This window comes from Leucopleurus acutus (assembly GCF_964270905.1).
Source record: "Leucopleurus acutus genome assembly, chromosome: 6".
Lineage (NCBI taxonomy): Eukaryota > Metazoa > Chordata > Mammalia > Artiodactyla > Delphinidae > Leucopleurus > Leucopleurus acutus.
Window position 1 is genome coordinate 29,052,422 of NC_139149.1, and position 14,619 is coordinate 29,067,040.

Here is a 14,619-nt window from a genome sequence, read left to right on the forward strand (position 1 = left end):
AACATTAATTCCAACAGCTTTGTTGCAACGGTAGTTTATCACAAATCCTCAGTGTTCCATTTTACAGCATTTGCCAAATGTCCTGCCTATACACATGGTAATGATTCACTTTGAATATTCAAATGCTTGAGTTTTCTCTTGTATTTTATAATTAAAATAATAACAAAATGATTTTGGTTTCTGTTGGCAGTTTCCCTATAACCATGTGGTGTTTCTTTGGGGCTCTTTATACTTTTGATGAGAGTAGGGAATGGTCTTCTGTGAGCCTGTACCTACCGGTTACTACAGAGATAAAAAACATGAAAGAGCATGTCTTTGCCACCTGTGAATTTAAAAAAAATCTAAAAAACAAAATATCTTTTGGATGGATATATATTTTGTTATTCTGTTCAGTAGAAAACTTGGCTGTCTATATTGCTCAAGACAATCTTCACATGGGTTATATAACCTCCACTTAAAATTTACCAATAGCAATAAATTTGGTTAAAGCAAAAACAATTGCTTAAAAATAGGCAAAGCCATTTAAGTGGAATTTACTTATCTCAAGGGCAGTAGACTTACATCACTTATTCTAATGTTCTGAGTAGATTTGTAATTGCTCATGTTTGATGGCAACTTTCTTCAACTTTGCTATTTCTTGCCATCATTAGCTAATGGGATTTAGAATTCCAAGAAATGATGTTTGGGATATGAGTAGCAGACAGGCCACCTACCAAAAATCCCCTCTAATTCAGAGTATTTGACTTACTAACCAGGCTGAGTTGATCACATTTCAAATGTAGATTCAGAAACAATTTTGTTACGTATAAGTACATTATAAGGAGAAAATGAAAAAAAACAAAGCCTTACTAGAATCACCATAATAAATAGATGGAATCTATTTCTAAATTTTTTTGAAAAACAGATTCATCCACACTATTTTATTAGACAATCTAAATATTATTTTGCTTATATTATGCTATTCAAACTATCAAATTACATAGTTCCCAACTTTTTGAAATAGTTTGTGTACATCTAGAAAACAAAACCAAAAAAAGCTACTATATTTCCTTCTCTCTAAAGACATTTTGCAATAAAAATAAAGATTCTTACTCTGTAAATAAATCAATTCTTTCACAGATTTATTGGTTTGTGTGAATTTAGTTCAGTGTAGCATATTTTTTCATTAGCCACAAAGAGGGAGCCTTCCCCATCCCACCAAATAAACATATACATTGAGGTAAATAGTTCAGGAGACAAATAGTGACTCTTGCCTGAACTATATAAGCTGGAGTCAGCTATGCTAGTCATATTAGTGAAGTGCTCGGAAAAGTCACCAAAAGCTGGTGAGTGAGAGAAAAAAAAGATCCAGAGCCTATGATTCTTTAAATGACCATGCTAATGAGGTCAAGGAAATGAGTATTATACTGACTCAGAGGGATGAGTTTTGTTTGCTCTTTTTCAGAAAGAATCTCAGAGGGCCGCCCAACTCAAGCCAACTCTCGCTAAGGAATGAATAACAAAGAGGAAAGAAAAATGCAGAATAGATGCATACTTTTGAAATTATTTCTACTGTAAAAAACATCATCTCATGTAACCCTGCATTGATTCATGATGAGTGAGCATCTTTATCTTTTATGAAGAACATTTTTAAAAGAAAAGTTGCCCTAATCTGGTTTGATAAGAAATTGTGTTGGTAAAATAATTCATTAGAAATAATGGTGCAAAGTACATTTTACTATCAAATGAAAGACAATGGCTTTGGTACATGGGATGGAAAAACTGACACAAAGAGATATCAAATTCCCCATTTTTACCAATAAAAGCATTGAATTAGATGATCACAAAGACTTCTTGTAACGTTAAAATCCCATGAGGAGTTATGTAGGTTATTAATGAAGCATAAGTGTATAGCTCACAAAAGCTACAAAGATATAAATAACTTACAGTAACATCTGACTTTTCTTCTACATATATGATGGTATATAACATAGATGGTAGTATACCAAGAGGGTTTGTGGGAGGTTGAAAGAAACAATAATTGCCAAGGAGTTAAATGATTGAGAACTTATTAGTCACTCACTGAGGTCCCAGAATGAATTAAATCCATGCACTTAAAAATCCAATGATATAATTATGGGTTGCAATGAAAAGAATTGGCCGCAAAGGTAAAAAGAATCCAAGTGCTATCTGCCCTCAGCTAATTATATAACAGGCAGAAGCATCAATTGTTTTTTCCATGGTAGCTTTGTGAACATAGGTATCATGAACAATCACATATAGTTGCATTCTCATGCTCATGATACTCAGTGCTACTACTCACAGAAGCAGCTTCCCAGAGGAGGAAGAAAAATATAGAATCTTTAGGAACAATAAAAATATGTAGGAAGATCTGCTTTTAAAAAACATCCATTTCTACTTTTCTTTCCCTCTATTTCTCTCTCTCTCTCTCTCTCACACTTTCTCTCTCTCTGTACCATACTAGTGACTGCCAACTACATGCCAGGATGTGAGCTCTTTGGATGACCTACTTAAAGTCAGCTTGCACTCCGTCAGTTCCAAATCAAAGACTCGTGAGGCTGAGCCAGGACTCCGGAGGTCGTTTATCTCAGACCCCTGCCTGGAGGAGTCACTGTTCTAACCCATCCTAGACTGAGGTTGAACACGGAGTTGTTTCCAAAGGACCCCGGGGTGCTATAGAAGCTGTGTTGGTGACTCAGTTCTCTGCATTCTCCTTCGCAGTCAGGGCCCAATCAAATTTCCTGAGAGGTGGAAAGGCCACCGCACGTTTAGATGTTCTGCCTTTCAAATGCACTCAAAATGAGTTCTTCACAATGAGCAGCCATTTAAAACTTCCTAAGCTACCTGAAAGCTATAGCTTTAACCGTTCCTTTAAAGAACTTTCACTTGACGTATAAAGTTTTCTATCTTTTCCTTATAGTATCAGTTCACTTACTAATCTTCTGTTTTCTCTCCATGTTGGACATTTACTGGATGCCTGGACATAATGTAGTCATTTATTTCCCCTGGAGGTGAGGATTGTTGTGCATATGAGTGAGTTGTTTGTGAGTTTGTCATAAATAAAAGTCACAGAGGCAATAAAGTGTATTTTATTTAAATATTTTAGGGAATTAAAAATAAAAAGACATTCTCTTTTCTCTGATTCATGAACAAGAGAAAGTGGGTCAGTTATTGGCAAGTGACGTCTTCACTTCGTTGTCATCTATATTTGTGCTTGGAACCTTAAATTCGAATGACTCATGGTGACAAGAAGGTCATGGGTAGATTCTCCATTTGGAATGTGCCTAAATTAGCATGGTCCCAAGCCCATAAGTTAATCGTAGATTCCTCAGATATACTCCAGTCTCCTAGTAACCAGAAATAATGACATAACATTTTCTGAAGTATCTCATGAGAAACAAGTTTGCACTGAGAAAAATGACCCTCTATCACAGACTGACATCTCCACGCTCAGGTATTCAAGTCACAGTCACCAAGTACATGCCACGGATCTCAAGAGGAGCAAGAGGAAGGCTCACTAATAATTCTTTATTGATCTAATCAGACTAATGACAAAATAATTAAAAGTACTTTCTTAAAGGGCAGTGGCTCCTTAATTGTTGCTCAATCCTCTCAATTCAGAGATAATGCCAAGGATGATATGTCTTAAACTAGATAGTTAGATTGTATGTGAGAGGTAATCTTCCAATTGTGTCTGTACTGCGTTGAAATCCAGCATTCCTCTACTGATAGGATGAAGGAAAATATGACTCCATGACAAACATTTGGTATCTGCCTAATACAGAAAGAGGAATCAGTAAAACGTGATTTTTTTGACATTCTCTGGAACTCAGGCCTGAGTCCCTCCCTGTAAGGAAAGACCAGGGACTCTTTCATGTAAGAGAACACAGGGGAGCCATTTAACCAGACTTTCTGAAATGTGGGAGTTTATGCCTAGCCTGTTTGCTTTCCATTTCTGAAGATCTTTGAAGACTTAGTACATTATAAAGGTAGCTTTTGAACAAGTGGTTAAAAGGTGAAATAAATAATGTTTAACTCCCTAAAACATATATACATTTTATTTATATATATAATTTTGTGTTACTTATCTTAGGAGTTAGCAAACTTTTTCTCTTTAAGGGGCCAAATTGTGAATCTTTTTGGCTTTGCAGGTTTCTGTCACTCAATTCTACTGTCGTAGTATGAAAGCTGCTGTAGACATTACATAAACTAATTGGCATGGCTGAATCTGGCTTACTGTAAGGCACATTTGGTTCATGGGTTGAAGTTTTCCAACCCTTTCCTTAGACCATAAAAATTGCAAGAAATATCAAAGATTTAAATGTAAAATACTAAAACCATAAAAGTACTAGAAGAAAACTTGAGAGAAAAATCTACTCTTGATGTAAAAATATATTTTTAAGTATCATCCTAAACTCAGATATCAAAAAGAAAAGAATAATAAAACTTGACCACATAATATTAAAAGGAAAAAAAAGCATGACAACAGTAAAAAAAAAAAAAAAAAAAGAAAAAACCCATAAACTATAGAAAAATGTATTTGTAACTCATATCATAGACAATAGACTAATATTTTTACTATATAAAAATTCCTTCTCTGAAAAGGGACAAAAGATGAGCAGATAGCACACAGAAAATAAATATAAATGGATCTTAAACATATGACCCATATTTTCAGCCTTATTCACAGTAGGAAAATTTGAAGTTAAAATGACCATGAGTTATCATTTTTCATCTCTAAGATTGGCAAAATCAAAATGTCTGACAGGGCTTCCCTGGTGGTGCAGTGGTTGAGAGTTCGCCTGCCGATGCAGGGGACACGGGTTCGTGCCCTGGTCTGGGAAGATCCCACATGCCGCAGAGCGGCTGGGCCCGTGAGCCATGGCCACAGAACCGGTGCTCCGCAACAGGAGAGGCCACAGCAGTGAGAGGCCCGAGTACCGCAAAAAAGAAAAAAAATGTCTGATAATACATTACATTCAGGAGGGTGTGTAGAAACAGGACCTCTTAAACATTGGTGGTGTTGATGTAAATCAATTTATTTTCTATAGAGGACAATCAATATTTCAATTGAACTTATATGAAAGGTTTCAAAACAATGGACAGTTCATGTGTATACTTTTCCACTGACATTTTAAAACTTGTTTTGATTGAAGTTTAAAATGTATTTGATAAAAATCTAATAAAGCAATAAAAATCTTTACATGAATTAGTGCATAAAGCAACTGCAGGCAATTAACTCATTCTCATTTATTTTCTCATAAATCATTGCAGTTGCAAGCAGACAAAAATATTTAAAATATTATCAAACCCATTATTTGGATGTCTTCCGAACTGCATTTTAAATGACAACTTTACAGAACTCTGACTTCATCTAAAGGCAGTGATATATAATCCCTATTTCACGCAGTGTCAGTTAATTCGTAAGGAATGTCCAATTTTCAAAGTATTTTTGACTATGAATGCTTCAGTGGCATGTTTCTATATTTGAAAATCTTGTGCCTTTCCACTTTTTTTCCCAATTCTCTAATTCTTGATAATCCTGCCCATGACTCACTACCTATAAAAAGCCCCACATAAACACTTTTAACCACTTTTAACCCCACATAAACACTTTTAACCACTTTTAACTTTTTTTTTTTAACACTTTTAACCAGTTGTGATCGTACAGCCTTGCATGGCATTCTTTAGGAGAGTCTGTACACTTAGCTTTACCTTGCTATCCTCATATTGTTGGATGAATCATGACGTAAATAAAAAGATTTTCAGAATCTTTATAGACTGAAGACTGGAGAGGGTTGGATCTCCATGTAAAGCTTCTTGATTTCCATATTAAAAATGTGGGATCCTATCAGGCAATCAGGCTTCCATTGAAAGTTTTTAGCACTGAAAGTATCAGATAAGATATATGAGTCAGAAACAACACAGACAGACATGTGGAAGCTGGATGTGATGCAGAGATTACAGGCACAGAGTTCAATTAGAAGGCTATTACAATAGCCCAAGTACAAGGAAAGAAGAGGATGACTGAAAACAGGAGTTATCAGGAAATTGTTAAATTAATTCATAAGGCCATGTGAGTGCATGGTAAGAGTGTTTATTTATGTGGGGTTTTATTTTTCCCACTCATTCTAATATCTGTTACAAAAGAGCACAGTTACTGCTGATAAATAACTATATATAGTTTCTGGAGAAAAGTTATAAGCAAAGACACATTTCCCATCCAGTTTGTATAACACAGCTGTCATCTGCTTAGCACGAAGGCTCTTTTCTATGATACAAAATTGTAAACATTAACACCACATGCTTGTCTACAGACAGTACCGTATCCCTGCTAATTTCCAGGTGACCTCACATTTCAGGTAGGTTTTAAAGCTTTATCATTTATACTTTCCCTACGAACATCAGCGTTTTCACTCAATCTTTTAATGAAGGTGTTGCTACAAACTGCACAAATGCTACTGGAGCATGTGGGACTTTTGCAGTCTTTGAGAATACACTGTTCTCTGCAAATAATGAAACAAAACCTTTCATCTGGATGAGATGTGTTGTGCGAATGCAGCTCTTTGGATAGCACATTGCTGGCATTTTTCATTTCATTAATAAGAACAGACACCAGCAACCAGTCCACTTCTGTTCTTAAATTTGCCTAAGTCAACCAGGCAGTTTAAACACAAGAAATGGTTAAGTTTTTTCCAACTCTATAAAACGTCCAGATTTGCAAGAATTCCTAGAAATGGTGTATGCTTAGAGGGGTTAATGCAGAAGTAATTTAAACACTAGTTAGCACATCTGCATTGATGATCTAAAAATTTCTGTAATTCTTTGCCTTAAATATAATGTTCAGTCTGATCAATCAGACCTATCATTACAGAGAGGTTACAGGTCACACTCTGGGCTAAACTCCTAGGTTTGAATTTAACTCCATCACTTAAGATTTAGTTGACTGTGGACAAGTTATTTAACCTCGAAATGCCTCAATTTCTCATATGTAAATTGTGGGTGACAATATTACTTACTCCACATGGTGTTTTATGAGTATTCAGTGAGTAAATACATGTAAGGTGCTTAAATATGTCATTGCACATAGTAAGCATTTAATAAATGTAGAATCATTGTTTTTAGTTCTTCCATATGGGGACAGAAATGGCTGAGGCCATTAGGTGGTTAGATTACCAACTTTTGAGGTGACTCTAAATCGCTTTCAGAAAAATGCCAGTTTCTGAAAATTTCTAATTCAAATCAGCTATGAAGTTGATCTTGTTAGGACATGTTGGTTAAATCTTCCCTCTAGGAATAGGAAAGGCAGTTTATAAGGCAAGGACCACCTTGGGAAGAAAAGGCATCTGCTTCAAAAAATGATGTCTAAAAAAAAAAAAAAAAAATGATGTCTATAACTTCTAAGCTGTTTTTCATCCTACTTGACAAAAGCTTTCTCATACTTTCTTACATGAAACCCAAAGAAGGAATTTTCCCTAAGTTCTGACTGTACTCAGCTGGTCATGCCACCAGCTCAAAGCAAAGGAGGATTCTGACTGCTCAGGAAAGTGCAGAAGACGAATTGCAAAGAACGGAACTAACAGGATTAAATAGGAAGAGCAGAAACCAAATTATATTTTGGCCCTTTGCTTCACATAATTCACCATAATAAGAAGTTCATTCCTCTTTTGAAAAGCTTTCACAAATCTTGCCCTTCTCATTTGGTCAGAAGGGAAAAGAACCTTCTATTTCAATACCTTTTTTGTAGGTCAAACAGCACTATAAAGAATCTAAGCAAGTTTAGGAAATAATTTTAAAATGAACAGAAAAAAGAGCTCTCTGTGAAGAGCATCTATAGGAATCCCCAGAGGTCATTCAAGGGACCGCAGTTGCCTGACATATTTTTTCTTTAGAAGATTTCTCATTTCCCAATAAGAATATTGGTATTCATTATTCTATGAACTCTGCTACTGTTCTGTTTTTGTGTGTCTTCAACTACACACTCCTTTTGTGAGTTCCTGAGTTTTATAGTTAACTTCGAACAGCCATGCTAGTTGAGTGAGAAGAAGAGAATACGGAAAATGAATACCTTCAAATCTCATTTCAAATAATAAGGTAATCTTCCACTGTGAGCAGCCTGTGGCTAGCGCATGCAATAACTTCATGGGAACTATAAATGGAAACTTTCCAGGCAGGTGTAGTCCTGCATCAAGACAAATGGAAGAGTGAGAAGAACTACCACTTGCCTCTTGAATGACCTTGCACAGTGCACAATCTACACAACCACATGCGGTAGCTTGAACTTTGAATTAAAAAAATTTTACTTGACAACTCTACATTGTAAATTGACAGTCGGGGCAAAAAATGTACTCATTAGCATTTTAATCAACTAAATCAAAAATATTTAAAATATTAGCACTTTAATTTACTCAACTAAATCAAAAATATTTAAAATAACTGAGTGATATAGCATCTATAATCCTACCATCTTCTCACAACTGTATCTGTATTTTTGTGTTTTGTTTTGTTTTGTTTTTGTTTTGTGGTACGCGGGCCTCTCACTGTTGTGGCCTCTCCCGTTGCAGAGCACAGGCTCCAGACGTGCAGGCTCAGCGGCCATGGCTCACGGGCCCAGCCGCTCCGCGGCAATTGGGATCTTCCCAGACTGGGGCACGAACCCGTGTCCCCTGCATCGGCAGGCGGACTCTCAACCACTGCGCCACCAGGGAAGCCCAACTGTATCTGTTTTGTATATTACACATTTATTTTGTATTTTGCTTTCCACCAAAGTACATATATTTGTTTTATTTTCCTCAATTTTATCCACATCTATGGGCATGTTTCATACAATCTTTTAAATTATCCTTTTGATTCATTAGTAACATTTCATTATAAGTACATAATTTGTGGTATTTTATGATTTGATTCTTTCTTAGTTTTCATAATCTCATTTCTCAACACCTTTTACATTGTGCTCTCAAATTGTTGGCATTTCAGTACAATTATCAAGCTTTGTCTCTACAAAATACTACACGTGTTATTCTCTGTCTCATTTTGTCCTTCTGATGCTCATATTTGTCTAGCTAATCCTATTTGTCCACCATGTCTTAGCTTACAGGGTATTTCCTTTGGTAGATACTGTCAGTTCCTTAGTAGCCAAATCCTACTTGATCTTACTTAAGGGTGAAGTTCCTTGATTTCAGAAGGGATATGGCCCCTCCACCAGTACCGGAGTATGAATCATTATGAAATTAAGTTAATCATGAAAATCCCATTTCCTTATGCCAGAACCTCACTTTATCATCCTCTCACTAATGAGACCTTTAACATCATTCCGGCAAATGCACTAGTGTACTCCCCTGATGAAAAGACAGAACTTCCTGAAGAGGAAATCTATGGTCCCACTCCATTCTTTTTTTTCTTGATTGTTATGGCTTTGACCTGCAGCAACCATCCTTACCAGGACTGAAAAGCCAGCATGTTGAAGATGGCAGAGTAGAAAACAGAATGACGTATTTTATGATATCACTGGTTCTTGATGGTATCACTGAGCTTTTGTTCCAAATCTGGTATTGCCTACCTCTTGTCTTATTTTACTATTGATACTATTTATTTTAAATCTTTGTTTTACCTAATGACTAAACATTTTTATTTGTAAAATCACTGATATTTTTTACAGTCAATTTTATTCTAACGTGTTCACTTCATTTGAATAACCTGCTCTGGACTCCCAGGCCTGGGTACTACTCTAACTTGATTCAATGGCAGAAGGTTTATTCTTTATCAAGGAAGTTATCTTAGAATATTAAAATTGTCTATTCATCAAAATGAATAACAGACTATTTCCTACGTTAGTGTTATAGTATAGGGAGTACGTCTATCTTTTTCAATATTCTATCCTTGAGCATCTAACCCAGTGCCCAAGCCATAATAAATATGAATTAATATATTGATAAGAAAAAAGGTTGAATTACTTGGTCATTGTCTTTCTTTTTTTATTGTTAGAAATTATTTTATAGTAATGTTTATATGCCTACCACCCTAGAAACACACTTGGGGCAGAATATAGGACTGGGAGGAAGTTTCCAAATACAAAGCTTCCATATCTGAAGGGATATGTTACACTCCTGGCACCGAAGTGTAACAAAATGTGAATGATGTATGGCCAAACAAGGATGTTCACTTAGCTTTGGTGTCTAGAGATTTTATCCAGGCTCCTTTAGGCAGGTATGGTTGATTGAGTTGCTGCCCACATGGCTGAACTAAATCTCTAGTTGCAACTCCTGGATGTCAGGCTGATTTCAAGTGGCCCCAAATCCCAACTTTTTAATTACCTGGTTGGTATTTGTGGAGTGGCCAATCCCTACAGTGGGTTATTTCTTTAGCCTAAACAATCAGTTGGGTTCTGAGGAGCCTACCATGTGTCATCTTGTTAGCACAAGCTATTAGGTTTGGTTCCACAGACCCACCATGACTGACACAGACATTCCATTCACTCAGGAAATGTCGAAGGTTTAGCAGTTACTTCCCAGGAGCCAGGACTAAGGCCAGACCTGTTGATTAGAGTTAATTCTTCACTAGACATCTGCCTAATTTTATCTCTTTTTCTTTCTTTTTTCTTTTTTAACAGATATTGAGCTCTTATAAGTTACAATTTCTCACTCTGATAGTGAGAGAGAAACACTGAATGACTTGTCAAAAAGAGCATTCAGAAAAGAGCAATAGAAGAAGTAGGAAACCTGGATTACCTACAGATTAGATCATGAGCCTGTAACCATTTCTTTCTGTCTAGTGACATGTTCAATTAATAGACTTCCTGTCCATGCCCAGCATCACTGAATATACCTGTGGGTGAGAAAACAGCTTAGCAATATTGAAAGAGGGGATATATTCTCTTTGTGGCCAAGACATTACAATGCAGGAAGTGCTTCTCGCCTTATCCTCACAGCTTGACTCAGAGCACAGAATTCGGGTCCAGAACTGTGAGCATCTCTTTCCAGCTGGCATAAAGTTTGAAAGTACATCAGTCTGGTGTGGGCTGATCCAACCATGCTAATGCCTTGCCATTGGGACAGAAATAAGGACATTAGAATCTGGATACCCTAAGATGGCATCAAGAGAAAGGTCAGCCATCTGGCTGCGACATCAGGTCTTAGTCGTTTTAATTGACGCTTCTTTCTGTCCTGTTTTTCTATTTATGAGCCCATGACTGACATTTCAACTGGTATAATGTTGACTAAATGTCTGAGAACTCACTGTCCCAAGAGCTGGAAAGGGGATTTACAAACGCTTAGTTCTTTACAGAGGTATATTTTGTTTCTCATTAGCACATTTATTTTATAGTCAACATTCCTCACATGTCTGAATAATAGAGAAAACAGATTTTATATTATCTAAAAGATTAAAAGGAATGGTATGAAAAAGTGGTAAAGACTATGGACTTGTTGTCATAAGAACTAGTTTATAAATATTTCTCTGAACACCTTTAATTCCTAGATTTATCAGCTATAAAATAATAACTAGAATGGGCTATACCTCAACATACAGCCATAAGAAGTATTAGATAATACAGCTGGTTCCAGGGCTGATGCTGGCTTACTGATGGTGGGCTTGGTCCTGCCACAGTAGGCTGTGGGGCTGCTGTTGTCCTGGAGCTGGTGTCCATGCAGCTGTGAGGCTATAGCAGGCTCGCTGGTGGGCACGGCTGGGGCCCTGGGGATTCTGGAGCCGCTGCTTGTCCCTGATGGGTTAAGGTAGGTCCTGAGATCTCCAGCTGCAGGGCCCTGGGTGTCTGGGGTCTTGTGCCTGCACACTGCTGTATGAGGCCAGGTCCTGGTCTCTCTGGTGGGTGAGGCCATGTCCAGGGGTGGCTGTGGGCTCAGAGGGTCATAAGGCAGCCTGTGTGCTGGTGGGTGGGGCTATGTCCCTGCACAATCAGTCACTTGGCCTCAGCTCCCTAAATAGCAACTTCCAGTGTCTTTGTCCCCAGGGTGAGCTCCAGTTGCTTCCTGTCTCTCCCGGAGACTCTCCAAGATCAACAGGTAGGTCTGACTCAGGCTCCTTTCAAATTATTGCTTCTGTTCCTGTGTCCCTGAGCATGTGAAATTTTGTGTGCACCCTTTAAGAGTGGAGTCTCTATTTCCCACAGTCCTCTGGGACTCCCAAAAGTAAGCCCCGCTGACCTTCAAAGCCAAACATTCTCGGGGCTCATCTTCCTGGTGCAGGTCCCCCAAGCTGGGGACCACGATGTGGGCTTTAGATGCCTTGATCCTTGGGGAGAACCTCTGAAATTGTAATTATTTTCCCATTTGTGGGTCACCCACTGGGGGTACGGGACTTGACTATATTGTGACTCCACCCCTCCTACCCATCTTGTTGTGGTTCCTTCTTTATATCTTTGGTTGTAGAAGGTTTTTTCTGGTAGGTTCTAGTCTTTTTTCATTGATAGTTTTTCTGTAAATAGTTGTAATTTTGATGTCCCCATGAGAGGAGGTGAGCTCAGGGTCTTTCTACTCTACCATCTTGGAACTAATCCCCCATCTTGGATATTCTTGAGCTCCGGTATTTCATAAATATTTTACAAAATCTTGCTAGGATATTGACTGAGTCTTATTGAATCTAAAGAGTAATCATTTCTGTAGACTCTTGCCATTCATGATCATTGTATACCTCTAAATTTAGTTATACTATTATGATTTCCACAGAGTTTTACTTTTTTTTATCATAAAGATCTTGTAGGATTTTGTGGTTGTTGTTGTTACATTTATACCTAGTATCACATAATGTTTGTTATATTATAAATGGTATTATTTAAATACAATTTTTAAAAATCATTCATTTACTAATGTGAAGGCAAGGGAGGTATGCCACTCAGATATACCTTCAAGAATGAACCTGTTGCATAGAGTTTAGTCAGATAACAGCCTTGAGTTGTTGCACCTTTGGGATCCATTTCAGTATCTGAGGGAAATACACACTCTTCCCGGACAGGTCCCAGCCAATGACTAAATATGGTAAGTATTTTAAGGCATGGTGTCCACTGCCCTTGAACTCCCTGTTGGGCTGCCTACAGGTTTTTTCAGAGCTGCCTCACAGTTTAAAGGCTCACCCTTCCTATTTATTTAAACTTTTGAAGAAATAATGTATTTCTTAAAAAATAGGGTTTAATTAAAATATTAATGTAAATTCATAATCCCATTCCACTACTTAAATAATCTGTAACCTGTTTGTCACTACCTTCTATCATCAGAATGCGTGATATGATGTCACGCTAGTTTTCACCAGAGGGAATGAAGCTTCTATGAACCATGGTCAAAAAGCATCTGATGACATCACTGTCTCAAGCCCATCTTGCCTTCCCCAACTCAGAACACATTTTTATATCCAATTGGAACATATTCTGCCAAAGAATTTGAGTTCATATTGTTACTAAAACATAGAGAATTTACAAGAAAATATGTGAGCAATCATTGAAATGCACTCATAAATTTTTATACTGTCAAACAGGTTAATTAAGCCAGGGGATAAGAATGCTGAACCAAAAATTCAGTTTACATCTAGGTTACTGATGCAAGCATATGTTACCACATATGGCTTTAAATATTTCAAGACAGTTGGTTTGATATTTACACCCTATAGTGTGTGAATCTTCTATATGGTGGTTTTATATTATGCATAGTATTTGAGTTATATGGTAAGAGACTGGTAGAAGTTTTCATTTCAAATGCTGGTAGATGAATTCATGTAAACACACACACACACACACACACACACACACACACACACACACACACACACACACACACACACACACACACACACACACACACACACACACAAGCTTTAAAAGTTAGCATAAGTCTTTGAGACCAAGAAAATTGCCCTGGCTATCACTCTAAGTAGATATTGAAGAGATGTTTCAGCAAAATATAGAACTATTTCTCTTAGGCTATTTTATTTAAAGGATACAATTTCAACTCTGCTCCCATACTTGTCTTCCATGTTAATGGCAACAAGTAATTCAAGATTTAGCCGGTTGCCTAAAAACTATCTTCCAATACATAATTTCATCATTCTCTTCTTACTTTCTATATATTGAAGAAGCAAATATAATTAATATGACTCTTGTTTAGATTATCCAATGAGTAAGAGGCTCCAGTCTGAGAGAGAGGTCTACAGAAATGGTAAAAGAATAAAAACGATGGGGTTGCTTGGTCAGGACCTATAGATAAATGCAGCACCTCACCAACAGAATAATATTTTCTATTTCTTTTCTTGGTTACAGTATGCCTCTGCGACCAGAAGCCTGACAGTCCTTGACCATGCAGAAATGGCAAGGAAAGTATGGTGCTGTTTTAAAAGGGCTTTTCAATTTTAAGGGGACTTTTCAATTTGAAGAAACATGACCAAAGGATTTTTAAAAAGCAATGTCTTAAGGATTTAATACAAAATTCATCCCAAAATCTTGCAGATGTGTTTTGAATACTCATCATTCAAATGCTCAAAAATGGACTTTTTTTTGGTAAAATGCCCAGACAGAATGCTAGCATCCATTCCTCTTCGTGCTTAGTTATTGTGGATGTTTGTAAGCAGGAATTCTTAAAAATAAGAGATTAGGGGAAGTGCCTCAGCAGATAATAT